The 15,342-nt window shown below is 48.3% G+C and overlaps 1 protein-coding gene across 4 annotated transcripts in view; it reads left to right on the plus strand.

Moving 5' to 3' along the window:
• The first annotated feature begins 2,022 nt into the window (after positions 1-2,022).
• Positions 2,023-15,342, plus strand: part of LOC138581009 (serine/threonine-protein kinase TAO2) — a 1,567,916-nt gene continuing 1,554,596 nt past the window's right edge. The window contains exon 1 of one of the 4 annotated variants that reach the window (XM_069652009.1): positions 2,023-2,253. The gene's annotated coding sequence lies outside the window, so the exon portion shown is untranslated. The other 3 variants (XM_069652012.1, XM_069652010.1, XM_069652011.1) reach the window with 3 other exon arrangements.

A 15,342-nucleotide genomic window follows, 5' to 3' on the forward strand; every position in this document is an offset into this window, starting at 1 on the left:
CCCTTGGGGTAGAATGGGGGGGGCAAAGTAATGTTGGACTGCTACCATTTGATACGTGGGCCCCACGCCAGACAACCTGTGGGGTAGAACGGGGGGCAAAGTAATGCTAGGCTGCTACCATTTGATACGTGGGTCCCACGCCAGACATCACTTGGTGTAGAACGGGGGGCATGGGTCAAAGTGGACACGAACTAAAGGGTACGACGTTCCTCTACTTTAAAAAAAAAGTAGACATTGTTCCCTTACTTTTTTCACTCAGGCACAACATTCCTGGACGGTGCCCAAAGGGCAGTTGTTGATTGTGTTCCTTACCTGCATTACTGCAGGTGCGTGTGATGACTTCTAGGGGTGGAGTCATTGCCAGAGGATTCGATCTGTGAATCCCGTGATTGTTGGCTGAGAGGCCAAGGTGACGAGAGGTGGGGGATTTAAAGTGTGTCACCCTACCAGTGCTTACTGAGGTGTCTGCCCCTTTAAAACAAAAGAACCAAACGTGTTCTTTGTTGCGAAGCAGGCCTTTTCACATGGCCTGGCCTCTACTCCACACTGAGCCTGCGACGTTCCTTTATTCTTTGAGACACAAGCAACCATTTGATCACAATCTGCGATTGCTTGTCTGGGATCTTGTCGCTCCCTGATTGCATTTCTATCTTGAAGATCCCTCAATGACTAAGTGAGTGTATTAATAGCGCTTAAAGCGTGAATGTAAACAGTGCTTTCTAGAAGGGTACTGTAATGGTTCATTTTTTTCATTAGCGAAGATTTGTTTGAAATCGTGGAGGAGTACGCCCCTTACCCTCTCCCACAAAATAAGCAACAGAAGCTCAGTTGCATGCGCGTAGGTCTGAAGGGGCGGCCTGAGGCCTCCCATCCTTTGGAGGACGATACATTGGTAGTGCAACCGGCACACGACATTTAAACACATTCTGTGTGCATTGTCCTATCTAGTTGTGTTTGTGGGCATTACAAATGCAGCTTTCTTACAAAGAAAGCTGTTTCTTGGTCAGCGTCTGCTCCAATGCCCTTTGGAGAGCATCTTGCAAGGGGCAGCCTCCTTTACATAAAATAGGCCATAAAAGCATAAACCAGTCCAGTGACTCTAGATAAGGTATGGGGCATCCAGTCTGGCAGCCCTATATTGGTAAACCCTATTCTTCAGCTATATCTTTATGAATATAGAACATTAGAGAAAGCCAAAACACATGCTAGAGGAAGGCTTCTTGGCAACAGATATTAGAGACACCATGGAGTACCCACCCTCCATTGTAAAGTCTGTACATACACTTCTCTCTCCCTCCATCACTTACACTTATCTCTGTTCGTTCTATCACCTCTTACCCAGAAGCAAGCACAGCACAAACCGCAAACCAGTGGTAAAATTACTTCATTTAAAAAAACATTATTGCACCCCTGCAAGCCACTCTTTTGTCCGTGAGTAGTTTCCTCTAATAGCTATTTTTGCTAGTAAAAAATAAAAAATCAGTAGGAATGTTTTGCCTTTTCTAGCCCCACTCACTTTTGCACTCTTTCAGTAGGCCTGCCTCTCGCCACACCCCTCCAAAATGTCCCTTAAAATGCCATAGTTCCACTTCGACCACTGAGGGGGGGCAAAGTAATGCTGGACTGCTACCATTTGATTAATTGGGCCCCACGCCAGACAACCCTTGGGGCAGAACAGAGGGAGTTGAGCTTCCGAGTTTGCCTCCCCCACCATGTAGGTTTCGTTGCTGCCCTGGCTATCTTCAACTGTCAGCTACATTCGGAGGAATACTCGCTAAAATCAAAGAGACCTCGTGGCTTGGGCGGGAAACAACGCTTTTAAAGATGGCCGTCTAAAGGACGCTCTGAATCCGTCTTTTGTGTCGCTGCCTCCCAATGATTTTTCCTTATCGCTAGGGCCGCATTGAGTCTTCTCTTGTCCTCTCTCCCATTACCGAATCGCGTGCATGTGAAGTTGGAGCGAGCCCGCACGACTGCGTGCGCGTTCAGTGGACCCATGTTAATGTCAGGCGAAAACGTCATTCATTGTGGATGTTTTTGCTTCCTGACTTCTACATGGCTGCTTAGCGGGGTGCTCTCGGAGGAAAGGGGTTGGGCGCGCGCTCTCCCGCTTCCGGTCGCGGGTCCCACCCGGGGCTGCCATCTTGAACGTGACATCTTAGTGGGGGTGAGGTGGAGGGTTCGGCGAGAACGACACGTGACCCACGACGAAGGGGATGAATGAGAGGCGACAGGAGAGCCCCCCTGAGAGAGGTGAGACTGCCCACTCTGTGGAGCCCTCCTCCCCCGCCGCGGAAAAAAGAGCAGCCTCCAAGGGGGCGAGAAATCACCGCCCCCACTTTGTAGATTTAACACAGGAGAAACCACCAGGTGGACGCCTCTTCCCAAGGATGACAATTGCTGAAAGCTTTCCTTTCCGCCCATGTTCGCCCCACGCCCCCTCCGAAATAGATGACAGTTCTCAACGGGCCAAGCGAACACCTTGGGTCGTACTAAGACAGTGACAGAAGCAAACGCCCTCTATGCAACGTAATCCCTCCCCCTTTGCAGGTGAGAGGCCACTCCAAAGCTCTCGCTCTCAATTCCTGCGAGCACGGACCCCACCCCCCTGCACCTGAAAACTGACCCCGAACCTCCCCTTATCTCCCAGTACAGGTGAGCTCTGCGATTAGGTCTACCACCTTGTGACAGGTGAGAGAACTCCTCAGCTTTGTGTTCCGTGATATCATTTTTTATTTGTATAACATTATTTTTGGACAAACATTGTGCACCTCGCGTGCTTTGGGCACTGCAGTATATAACTATTGTACACTCCGTGCCCCTTGTGCAGTATATTTGTATGTGCATTGCAAATCCATAATTGGCCAGAAGTATTGACATTGTTATTTATAGGGATATTGGCATCTTCTAAGTTATAAACATAAACTCCTAAGGATACAAATGTTTTTTTTCACAAGGGGTGTCTGTTGGTTATGGGGTCTTGATATTTTTTGCAGGACATACCTATGGTTCCCGGGCCCTTGCCGTAAGGGACATTTTATAGTGTCCCTAGAATAAATCACTGATTGTTTATGATAATGATTTGTTATTTATGTAGCACTTACGCCTAAGCGTTTAACTTATATTAACCATCTCAACCGAAGTTGGTACTAATTTATCGACAGTGGATGAAAGGCTGAGTTGGCCTTGCCGGGATTCGATCCTGTGACCTGCAGATCACACATAGATCGATCGCAGCAGCTCAGCTCAGTGAGCTATCTTACCAGCCTTTCCAAGGGCCTAATTGTTTTGCTACAGGCTATAGTGTCTTTGGAGGCAACTTTCGATGGACCGTTTATAATAGCTCTGATGAAGGACTATCTGTTTCTCAACGAGTCACTGTCTATAGGTTTCTTGCTGCACTGCCATGGGTTGCTCTGTGTCTTATCGAACATGGGTATGTATCTATTATGGATCAGAACTTGTCGCGGGGGCACACATATTGGTCCTCCTGCCTTCCCACAAGGAAACCGGGGGCGTGATCTCTTTGCAAGGGACTTGTGTATGTTCACTGGCTTCTTGTTTCAGGGCACATATAGGAAACCTAGCAGCTTGCCATCAGGTGTCTGTGGAATTTGTTTTGTCTTGCTATAAAGGACTTCTCTCGCTGACATAAGTGAAGTGGCAGTGAGATGTTTGCGGCTCGCTTAAAGTAAGGGAACGTCGTACCCTTAAGTCCCACTTTGACCCCTGCGTGTGCTCCTTTGCTATGATGGGGCACATAGGGAAAGGTTCATGCTTTGGCTTCCTCTGAGGCCTCTCTAGCGTAGTGCACAGCCGGCCTTGAGCACTATTGCTGGGGGTATTCGTTTTTTTTCCCATCAAGCCATCTGTATTTTTTTTTCAAACTTTTGGTTTATTGGCAGAAGTGAGGGCAAATACATACAACAAGCATTTTGAGAACTGTTACATGAATACATTACAAAGTACGTTGATGAGCAGTCTTAACCAGCACATTTACCAAGTATAGGACTGGTTCATAACACAACTGTTGGCGTTAGGTTTATAAGGTCAGCAACATGGGTGGGTCAAGGTTCCCGTCAGTTTCTTTGTTAAGATAGCTGCAGAAGGCCGACCAGGCATTTTTAGGGCAGGATTGCACGGAGGTCATCTGTAAGTTGCTTCACTTAAGTACTTTGCCATAAAGGCATTGTAGTTGCCCCCAAACCCCTTTGCTGTTTAGACAATAACAATTCCGCAAAGTTCTCGCAGGACCCTACTAGGAGGCTAGTCTCTACTTCTTTCAGGTGTGTGTGTGTGAAAGCAGTGAGTAATCTTGTGCTCGGGGATATATGGGAAGTGTTAAGTTATTTTGTAGTGGTTGGTATCTGTAGAGCAGGGGTCTCCATACCCAGAAGCCCTCCAGATTTATTGGGATTCCCATGACCCCCTCACCATTGACTATAATGGTTAGGGCTCGGCGATGGAAGTTGTAGTTCAGAAACTCTGGGTATCAAAAGTTTGTAAATAGTAAGACCGCCTCTCGGTGCCCTCTAGTCCTAGCAGGTATTTGGGCATGCAGTGCAACTAGAACCCAGAGGCTCTACTCTCAACCTCAGGAAAAATACTAGATACTGACAAAGTGGTTCTAGTTTTTTGCACTATCCTGGGTAGTAATTATGGTTACATTAATCGTATAGTTTATCAACACAAAGCTTGGTTTATTGTGCACTTGACAGGATAGTTCAGCGTACAGGTGTTTCGACACTGGGTCTTTCTCATGGAAATAATAGCATCTTAATCTGACCCTGGTGGCTATGGATAATACTCCTGTTTGGAGTAGTATGTTTTTTTGGAATAATTCACTCCTTCTTTGGAAGCTCTGAAATTGGAGGTGGAACCCGAAGTAGCAGTGCTTGCCAGCAATATTTGTTGTTTTCTATTATATGTTCCTGTTCTAAGAGGGATGTTCTGTTGGGAAACCTCCCGCGTGTAAGGGGTCATATTAGGACGCTATCATTGCCTTGAGAAAGACCCAGTGTTGAAACACGTGTTGGCTGAACCATCTTGTCAAGTGTACAACAATAGACCAAGCTTTGTGTTGATAAACTATACGATTGAATGTAATCCTAATTACTACCCAGGGTAGCGCGAACAACTAGAACCCCTTTGTCAGTATCTAGTAGTTTTCTGAGGTTTAGAGTAGAGTTGAAAAGTTTGAAGACTCTGCTGTAGAGTCTTCCTTTTTTTTTTTTTTTTAATAGATGCAAGGAGGTGTTATATGATGAAAGGCACATGTGAATTGGCTGATGTTAGTGGTGGATGCGAGTATGCCTGTGCTGTGAGGGTTAGTACTGGTCTGTCTTGGAAAGAGATGCATCTGTGGACGCTGGAGGTTGTCTGCCTCCTGTGGCATATGTGAATTTCTTGAATTGTCTTTGTGGTGAATTATCAATGGAGGCCTTAAGTTGCTTCTTCGTGAGCATTATCTGGCGTTTGTTACCTGGCATTTGTTAGCTGCTTTGTGGCAAGGGCATGTTTGTTTTCTTCTTGAATTTCAAACCATGCTACATACAGGTACCTGACCATTTCAGATCACTTGGCTAGCACATGATGGAATGGTGATCTACATCTTTGTGTTTAAATATTATTATAGATTTGTCAGATATTGAAGTCCAATTATATTTCTGAAAGTTATATTGCAATATATATGCTGTGTATCCGTTAGTGATTTCTTGTAGATGCCCTAAGCATGGGGCACACGTTCAAGCTACCAACTTTCCATAAGCCACTTGTCGCCTCAATTCTGTAGATACAGCACACTGTGTCTTACTCGCCAAGAGTCAAATATCACTAGCCAATGCATATAGTGGTAAGTGGACATTTTGCACCCTGCCCTAAGTACTTTGACATTAAAACTTCAGTAGATATTACCCTTCTCTCTTGTCCCAAAGGGTTTTTATATGAACCAGGAAATTTGTCTCTTAGCACAAGAACCCCTACCCATCCTAAGAGGTATCAGTGACGATTATGAGCTGTTTTGCGGTGAAGTGTATCTTTAGAGATGGTGAAACTGCAGGGTTCGAAATAGCTGGGAGACACTTGGCTCCTGGTTATAGTTTAGGAAAGCATGTTTGACTTGACACCAACAGTTACCAGGGGCTACTTTTAACTCCTGGTTCTTCTGACATCGTGCACGCATACCTTTGTGACATTCACTGTATTTTGGGAATATGCATAATGGAGCATTGGGGTACATGCAGAAGACATTTTGTAAATGGGCCACAATGAACACAACTTTTTAAAACATTTTTTTAACAACTTTATTTCGGTTACAGGTAGGTTAACCACAGTAGTGCAATTTGTTCATTCCCTCCCCTCGGCGGACCCCATTGCAGTCTCCCCTATGTCCGCAGTGTTCTGGTGATCTGGGGGTCCGTCGGGCTCCGTGGCCCTAGAAGGTTTACCAGGCGCAGTTGAAAAGTCAACGCTGGGAATTTGCTATGGTAGTCCAACACTGGCGCCCAGCAATCGGTGAAGCGATGGAGGGTCCCCTCTTTCGCTGCTGTGACTTTCTCAGCCACTAGTATTTCCCAGACTTTTAATCACCAGAGGGGCAGTATGGGGCCCACTTGCGGGCCACTGTGATCTTGGCTGCTAATAATAGTTGCGTCAGCAATTTAGCAGAGTGTCCTTTCGGGTAGCAGTCCAGGCTTGCTCCTCCTAGGAGAATCACCTCTGGAGTCAATGGCAGTCTGCGCTGGGTAATGTCCTCAATGATTTGTATGATAACCCCTCCAGAAGGCCTGCACCGTTGGGCAGCCCCACTACATATGGAAGAAGGTCCCCTGCTCACCACACGTCTCCAACAGCCTGGGTCAAGAGATGCGTTACAATGATGTAGGCGGACCTGGGAGAGGTATCAGCGATGGAGGATTTTGAGGGCGCATTCATTATTCGTAACGCATCTGGAGGTTGAGTTGATCCTTGTCCATATTTCCACCCATGTCTTGTTCTCGATGGGATGTCCAGATCCGTCTCCCGTCCGGCCATGTATGGGGGCCTGACCGCCAATATATCCTCCTGGGGGAGGTGATGCATCTTAGTGATCCGCCCTCGGTGTGTGTCTTTCTCCAGTGCATGTTCCAGGGGGTGCAGGTCACGGGTTGCCCCTGACGGACTGCCGGTTGCAAGATCCAATGACGTAGTTGAGCGTATGTGAACTTCTCCCTCTCCGTTACCTGGAGGCGGTCCTTGCATTGTTCGAAACTAAGCGGGGAATTGACCTCGTAGAGTTTCGAGAGGGAGCGGAGGCCTCCATTGGTTGAAGTTTGGTGCCGCCATCCCTGGGGAGAAGTCCAGGTTCCAGATGATCGGGGAAAGCGGGGACAGGCCCTTGGGCAGCTTCTTCGTCCGCCGGGCCCATGCCCATGCCTCCAGGGTTGCTCTGGTAGATGTTAGCATCTGTGTTCCGCGGCTCCGAAGGGCCCTTGGGGTGTGCAGTAGGGAGCGTAGCAGCGGTTGACAGTTGGCTTGCTCGATCCAGGCCCATTTCAGGGGGGGAATTCTTGTTCCGTCCAGGCGGAGGCATTCGCTAATTGGCTGCCAGGAAGTAATTTGTGATGTTGGGTAGCCGTAGGCCGCCCCATTTAGCAGGCCCTGTCATGACTTTTAATGGTATTCTGGCCTTGCGAGCCTTCGAAACAAATTTTGTGAGCTTCTTTTGCAGTTGCTCCAGGGCTTGTTTCGGGGGAGAGACTGGTAGAGCGGAGCATAGGTACAGCAATCTGGGGAGGAAGTTCATCTTGCATGCTGTGACCCATCCCAGAAGGGGGATTTCTTGGCTGTCCCAGCGTTGCAGGTCGTTTTCCAATTCCTTGAATAGGGGGGGGGGGGGAGTTGGCTGGGTATAGCTTTTTCGGGTCTGCTGTGAGGCGTATCCTTAAGTATGCTGTTGAGTTGGAGCTCCATGTCAGTGGGCATAATGCTTGAAGGGTGGTTACGAGGGGGGCAATGCAGGTTGATGCTCGGTGCCTCCGATTTGGAATAATTCACCTGAAATCCTGTTACTTGTTCAAATGCCTTTAGTTCTTTTAGGACGGCGGGTAATGAGGCCTGACAGTTGGTGATGGAGATCATTACATCATCAGCATACAGAGAGATCTTGAACTGTTCCCCGTTTATCTTCAGCCCAGTGATTTCGTCGTTGAATCGTGTCCTTTGGGCGAATGGTTCCATGACCAGGGCAAAGATCAGCGGTGAGAGCAAGCAGCCCTGCCTTGTTCCGCATGAGACCGGGATCGAGATGGAGGTCTTTTGGTTGAGTCTCAGTGATGTTTTCGGGGCTATGTAATTGGCCAACAACATCCTTTGTAATGCGGGGCCAAACCGGAATGCCTCTAAAGTGAGCCACATGAAGTTCCCGTCTAACCTGTCGAAGGCTTTGGTGGCAAGGTCAGAAATGCCAGGTCTTGTCGGTCTCGGGATGCCACTTCGATGAGGTTAAGTGCTCGGCGGATGTTGTCCAGTGTTTCTGCCTTTCAATCCGTCTTGGTCTTGGTCTATGATAGTAGGACGCAGGCCAGCCTGCTCGCCAATACTTTTGAGTAAGCATTTGCGTGCACATTAAGAAGTGATATCGGTCTATACGATGAGCATTCTTTTGGGTCCTTGCCTGGCTTCAAGAGCATGATTGTTGTGAACTCCAGCATAGATGGGGCTATAGATCCTGTGTCTCGGTAGGAGTTGAAGAGCTCTGTCAGCGGGTTCAGAAGCAGAGGGGCGAAAGAGTTTATATAACTTAGGCGGGAAGCCGTCTGGGTCAGGGGCCCTGGGTTTCAAGGCCTTGAGTGTTTCCTCCACCTAGTCTGTCGTGATTGGGGCCTCTAAGGCGGTTCTGTCTGCTTCCGAGAGCTGCGGTAGCCGGGCACCTGCTACAAATTGTTCCTGGAGAGCCTGCGGGCGGGGGGCTGAGGTCGGGGTGTTAGCCAGATGGGCTGCCACTATTTGTAGTTTAGCTTCTTCCCCATACCAGGTTCTGCCCTCTGGGTCCTTCAGGGCGGTTTTGTGGTTTCGTCTGCGTGTTCAAGCTTGTTTGCTCACCAGGTATCTGTTGGCCTTATTGCCGTTTACCTAATAGCTCTGCTTTGTCCTGATCAGGGACTGCGCTGTGTCCTCTGCATAGTGGGCCTGCAGTTTCGTGCAGGCTAATATCACCCGTTTGGCCGCCTTAGGTGACCATTTCTTCTTCAGGATCGAGTCTGCCTCAGCCATTTCCTCCTCCAGCTGGCCCCCCTAACTACTCGCCTCCTCCTGTATGCAGCGGCTTGGCCTATTAGTTCCCCTCTGATTACAGCTTTCATGTCCTCCAATCTCGTAGCTATTGAGGTGAGGTTGGGGGGGGGTTTCCTTAAAGTAGTTAATTGCTTTGAATATAGCGTCACGGACCGCCATGTCATGTAACAATGGTTCATATAAGGCCCATCGGCGTCTTTCAGGGGGGGTCTTGGTCGAAGATCCTTGCGGTGAGGAGGATCGGGGAGTGGTCAGATAGAGCCCTTGTGCCGATTTCGGCTTCGTCCGTGAACTGCAGGAGCTGTGGTTAGCTAGGATCAGGTCGATTTGGGATGAGGAACGGTGGACATGGAAGAATAATGAGTAATCTGCTGTGTCCTGATGGAGGACCCTCCAGGTGTCCAACATAACTTTGTTTTGTATTTCATGTGGAAGTTAGGTTTGCAACATGCTAGGTACTAGCTCCTCATTTTCCGGAGATGGCTCCTGCTCACTCTGTGATGCCAGATACCTCAGAGCTGCATTTAGCTCCTGTCTGTCAAATCCTTATTTCGATTCCCTAAACAGTATTGTAGTGAGCCATATTTTGTGAAGGCTATATATGTGGTATTAGATTTTTAGGGGCCCTGTCAACTTTCTGTTGTCCTTGTTGGTTTTGATTTGTCAATGGCGGGATTATCTGTGGAGATCCAAGATCATACCGCTCTGATCCAGAGTACCTTGGCTCCCCTGATGCTGAGCTGAACGACGTAAGAGGTTCTGGAGGATGCAAGGTTTGCAACATGATTGCAGTATTGTTAAAGAATGAAGAACTTCTAGTTCCAAAATCGGAGGATTCTTAACATTAAGCTGATATTTGTACATAAAGCATGGTTGGGAAATTATATAAAGAGGTAGTCTGATTATGAGTTTGGTGGTAACAGACTTGCCTCCCAGTTTTTTTTTTAGTCGTCCTGTTAGTTGCAAAACCAAAAGGTAGTGTTGTCTCCAGCATATATACAGAGATTATCTCCAGAGAATGGAAGGTATTCCTCCATTTCCTAACAATGTTGTATGGAAATTCAGAATGTGGACTAGCCACAGCTCTGAATCGGGCGGACATCCACAGTTTCAACTGTTAAATTGTAATTCCTTTTGGAGAATTTTTGCATATTTAGGTAGATATTTGTAGGTGACGGGCTGAAACGTATGGGACCGCAGTGGTTCTCTCTTCATCCGACCTGCAAATGAGGTTCTCTGTGAAACTTTTCTTACAGTGCGAAACCGTTTTTGTAGACTTGTGACCTTTTGTGGGGCTAAGCATTTGAATTTGACTCCCGTTTATTTAGCATGGGTACATATTTCTTTTTGTAATCTTTAACTTTTCAGTCACAAAACCGCTCTGGGCAATATAACAAATAACGATAGACAAACCTGTGACATTTCATTATACCCCCCCTCAAAAAACAAACAGCCAAAAACGCATTGGGGGTTACTATATTTAAGGCCTGCCCTTCATCCTCTCTGGTTTTCAGTTATTTGTCCAAGGTAGGGCGTGAGCAAGCCCTACACCCACATAGTACCCCATTATCCAGGGCAAGGCCCTCAGTCCATACACAGCTTCCATATCCCATCGCCCCAGACTCCCATCCCCATGGTCCCAAGCATCCCCTAACCAGGTGTTCACAGTAAGCACAGGTTTCACATAAAATGAGGCAAGCAGGCCTCCCTATCTCTGACATATTCAAGGCATGGGTGCCAAGTCCGCATGTACTTGGGGATAGAATTAGACAGAAGTGTTGTGATTCTATCCATAGCAAACATCGCCCATTCCTTGGTCCACCAATAGTTGGGGAGGGGGGGGGGGGCGGGGGTTCCCTCCTGGGTCCTCCGGAAACAGGCTCTAGTTCTTTTGACCACTCGCTGTAACTGAGTTATCAGTGATGCTCGAGGGCCTGTGAGCTGATAACCGCCATCTTCTGGAGCGTCCCAGACAAAACCACCAGGGTATCTAGGGGTAGCTGGGTGCCAGTTATTTCTTTGATCTATGCGAAGACCTCCTTCCAGTATGTAGCTATAACTGGACAAGACCACCACATGTGTAGCATATTTCCCTCCTCCTCACACCAGCACCGATCGGGCATGTCTGGGGGATATGTAGTGAAGTATTTAAAAAAAGGCAGCAAGCGCTCCTCTGCAGAAAGAACCTATGATAACCTGTTCTGAGAAGAGTTTGCAGCACACGGTTTTGCTCACTGTACCTTCACAGATAGGAAATATCTATTTGCATATCAGTCTTTGTCCCGCCTATATGGGCAGTCCAGAATCAAAATGCTATGGCAATTCCTCCCTGAACAAGAGTAGGGAAGCCTTGCTGACGTGAAGTATCTTCTGTAGCAGAGCTTGATGGGCCTCCTCTTTAACTTGTGTGCACTTCGAGTGTTTGTGTCTTCGTTGCCAAATCTTATTCTAAGACTCCTCCGATTTCCCGCTCAATGTCCTGCTCCCACTTAGCCATATAAGGATGTCTGCTGTCATTCCCCGGGTTCCTCAGGAGCTATATAAGTGTGAAACCCTCTCCGACTTCCTTCCATCTATCGTTGTGAGTGCAAGCCCTTTAGGGGTGTGAGCGGCCACCCTCTTGATTGCTGGATTGGTAATCTAGTGTCTAAGCTGGATGTAGCAGAATCACTTGGACTCGCACAGGCAGAGCTTTTACAGTGAGTCCCTCTCCCACGCTGCAAAAGACCCCCTCCGCATGCCCAGGAAAAAGTCTGGATTATGTGTGCCGGGTGTGAGGGCCCAGTCCCCTTGGGATCCCCAGTCGCCGGCATGCTTTGTGCCAGGGTTAACAGCCCTGACCTCAGGCCTCTGGCGTGAGGAAAGGAAGATCATGTAGCGGGGTTACCAATTCCGCTTTTTCAATATCTCTCCACCTTGAGGCCCGCATATCTGGTTGCCAATCCAATACCTGTGCTATTTGCGCCACCAGGAAGTAGTTCCCCACTGATGGTACTCCCAACCCTCTCGTAATTGGGGCTTTTAAAAAGACCTTCTTTGGAATCCTTGGACGCCTCCCGACCAAATAAACCTAGTGATAAGCCCCTCGAGATCCCGCACCTTTTAGGGGTAGTGCTGGAAAAACATAAAGAAGTTCCGGAAGCAGGGTCATCTTTATAGCCTGGATTATGCCCATCCACAAAATTTCTTGTTGGTCCCTAGTATCTTTTATCGGGCCTGGGACATTTGCACCAGCTAGCAAATCAAAAGTGGTAATGATCGAGATTCCTCATATGGCAGCCTGCCTGTCGCCCATCTATAGCCAGAGCTCTTCCTGAGCATGTGCAGGGTTTCATGGGTCTCCTTGATGTTTAGGCACAAGGATTTATCTTCACCCTGAAACCGACACCCCCAAATTCATCTAGGGCCCCCGGAAGTTTGGGCAGGGACCTGAGGGGTCTGACAGGAAACGACACGTTGTCGGTGTACAGTGCCACTTATGTGCATGGCTCCTCGTAAAGTTATCCCTGGGGATCAACGGATTGTTCCGGACTTGCTGAGCCAAAGGCTCCATTGCCAGAGTAAATGAGGAGCGAAAGCGGGCAGCCCTGTCACGTACCCCTCTATGCTTGAATTTACTGGGATAGCTGGCCTTTGACATTATCCTCATCTTGGGGGCTCTGTAGTTGGCCATGACGAGCTGGATGAAGTTCGGGCTGAAGTTGCAGCTTCCCAGAACCTCCTCCCTGTAGGTCCAGTCTATGCTATCAAAGGCCTTGCAGGCTTAAGGACAGCAGCACAAAAAGCTTGGGGATTTCCTTTTTAGCCGCTATTGCGTCTACGACTACAGATGTTGTGCACCCCTCATCCCGCTATGAAGCCTGTTTGGTCCCGATCAGTCGGGTTGGGAAGTTGCTTGGTCAGCCTGCAAGCCAGGATTTCATCATAGATTTTCGCATTTACATTTAGAAGTGCTATTGGCCTAGATGCTGAGCGATCCAGTCCATCCTTGTCGGCTTCAGAATGAGCGTGGTAGTGGATTCAGCCATTGTTTCTGAGACCGCCCCAGTCCCAAAAAGCTATTGAACTATTTAGTCAAGTGGGGGACCATTGCAGCAAAAGCATATTAAAAAGTGAAACTGTCAGGCCCGGCGCCTTCCCTGGTTCGAAGCTCTGACTAGCTCCCAGGACTTCCTGCTCTGTGATATCTTATTTAAGCTCTTTTCTATCATCGGCCTACAGCTGTGTGACCCCTGTCTGGGTGATGTAGCATGATTTCTGGTCCCTCTCCCTGGGAATCCTGGCCCCCCATTTCCATGAGCGCCAATTTGGCTGCCTCTTGGTTGACCTTCCTACTAATGCTGTCCTTCAGGAATGGGATGAATTTGTGCTGAGCGTGTTTGCGAAGTTTCACTGCGTAGAGCCTATTGGCTTTGTTACCTCTTGTATAATAGTTCTGACTGGCAGAGAGCAAAGCTTGTGCTGTTTTATCTGGAAGCTGAAATTTCAACAATTTCTGTGCGGTTCCCAATTCTTGCAGAGATCTGCGTGCATTTACCATTTTGTGATTGGCCACTAACTGGCGGACTTCGCTTTCTAGCTCTTCCTCACTGACTTTTCGGACTTTGGTGTACGCCGTAGAGTGGCTGATTATAGCGACCCAGAGGACGGCCATAGCACGTCCCAGACTACATGCTGGTCCATGGCTCCCGTGTAGTTTTCAGCAAAATAGTTGGCAAGAGTTCCAGAGATGTGCTTTCATAGCTACATCTTTTAAATGGAAATCATTGAAATGCTATATCTTCCGCTGCTTCCCTGTCTTGACCCCAAGGTCCAGATAAGTACAGACAGGGACATGATCAGAAAAGACCCTTGGGAGGATCTCGCGTTTGGTGACCGTCGGGATAAGCCACCTGGAGACCAGCACCCTATCCAGCCTGGAATGGCACTGCTGCACCCCAGAGTAGAACGTATAATCCTGTTCCTCTGAATGTCAAAATTTAAAGGTCTTGTCACCGAGCGGTCCCTCAAAGTGTTGGGGGTGGGGCGGTAGGGTTTTATCCTTGGTGGGGTACACCACACAGTTAGTCGTTGGAGAAACCCGTTAAAGATTTAGTGCAACGAAGAAGACTTCCTGTCCCAGAGTTCCGGTCGTACAGTGAAAACCATAGACATCCTTTCGAACCCCCAATTTTTAGTATTGATTGCAAGGAACCTGTATCCCGCGTACCGCAGCACTTCGAAACCCTAAATTGAAGCCCCTTCTTAATTAGGATGGCCAACCCTCTTGTCGTACCACTCGTGGTAAAGAAGGACTTGGAGTAAGGTTTGTGGGTCAGGCGCAGCTCGTCCTCCATGAGCAGGTGACTCTTAGGGAGAAAAACCATATCGGGAGCAAGCGTTGCTAGCCTCTGGAGGATGGCCTTGCTTTTAATTGGGGAGTTAAGCCCCTGCACGTTCAGGATGAAGTGGGAGAGATCGGGAGCGTCCCCAGTTGTGCTGGTGTTATGCATGTGGGCTACAGGCGGGTGTGCTGGGGCACAGAGCATGGAGATAGCCCACAATCTTAGCCCCTGACAGGGCAACCTCGCTGGTACTCCATAGTGATGTGCCTGCAAAAAATGTGACTCAGCCAAGCGCCAGAACAAGTTAGTAGCTGTTCCATTCTCCTTAATAAAACAAAACAAAATCCCATCTTCCCGAAAAGCTTAGTGACCAACAAAAGCAAAAAAAAAACATCAATCGTGAATACCACAAATACCTGCTCCCCATCAGCAATTTTGCTGGAACTGCCTACCCGCAGGCCCTCCCCACAGTAATTAACTGCCCAACACCCTAAACTGAGTTAAACTGCTACACTGTGCTCCAACCGAAACCTTAACATGACAAGAACCTCATGACCTTTTAACAGCCTTTCTATCAGGTGCCCCCATCTTGGCCGCTTACCAGTAATTGCTAGTGAGAGGGACAGGATCAGGGTAACAACTGTCAGCACCAAGTATCAACTAGCTTCAGCTGTTGCGGGACCTGCTTCTCAGAGAACTCCCCACTCCCCCCCCCCCCCCCGGCCTTTCGGGGCTCTCTGCGAGT

Source organism: Ambystoma mexicanum, chromosome 3p, assembly GCF_040938575.1.
Source record: "Ambystoma mexicanum isolate Mex_15411 chromosome 3p, UKY_AmexF1_1, whole genome shotgun sequence".
Taxonomy (NCBI): domain Eukaryota; kingdom Metazoa; phylum Chordata; class Amphibia; order Caudata; family Ambystomatidae; genus Ambystoma; species Ambystoma mexicanum.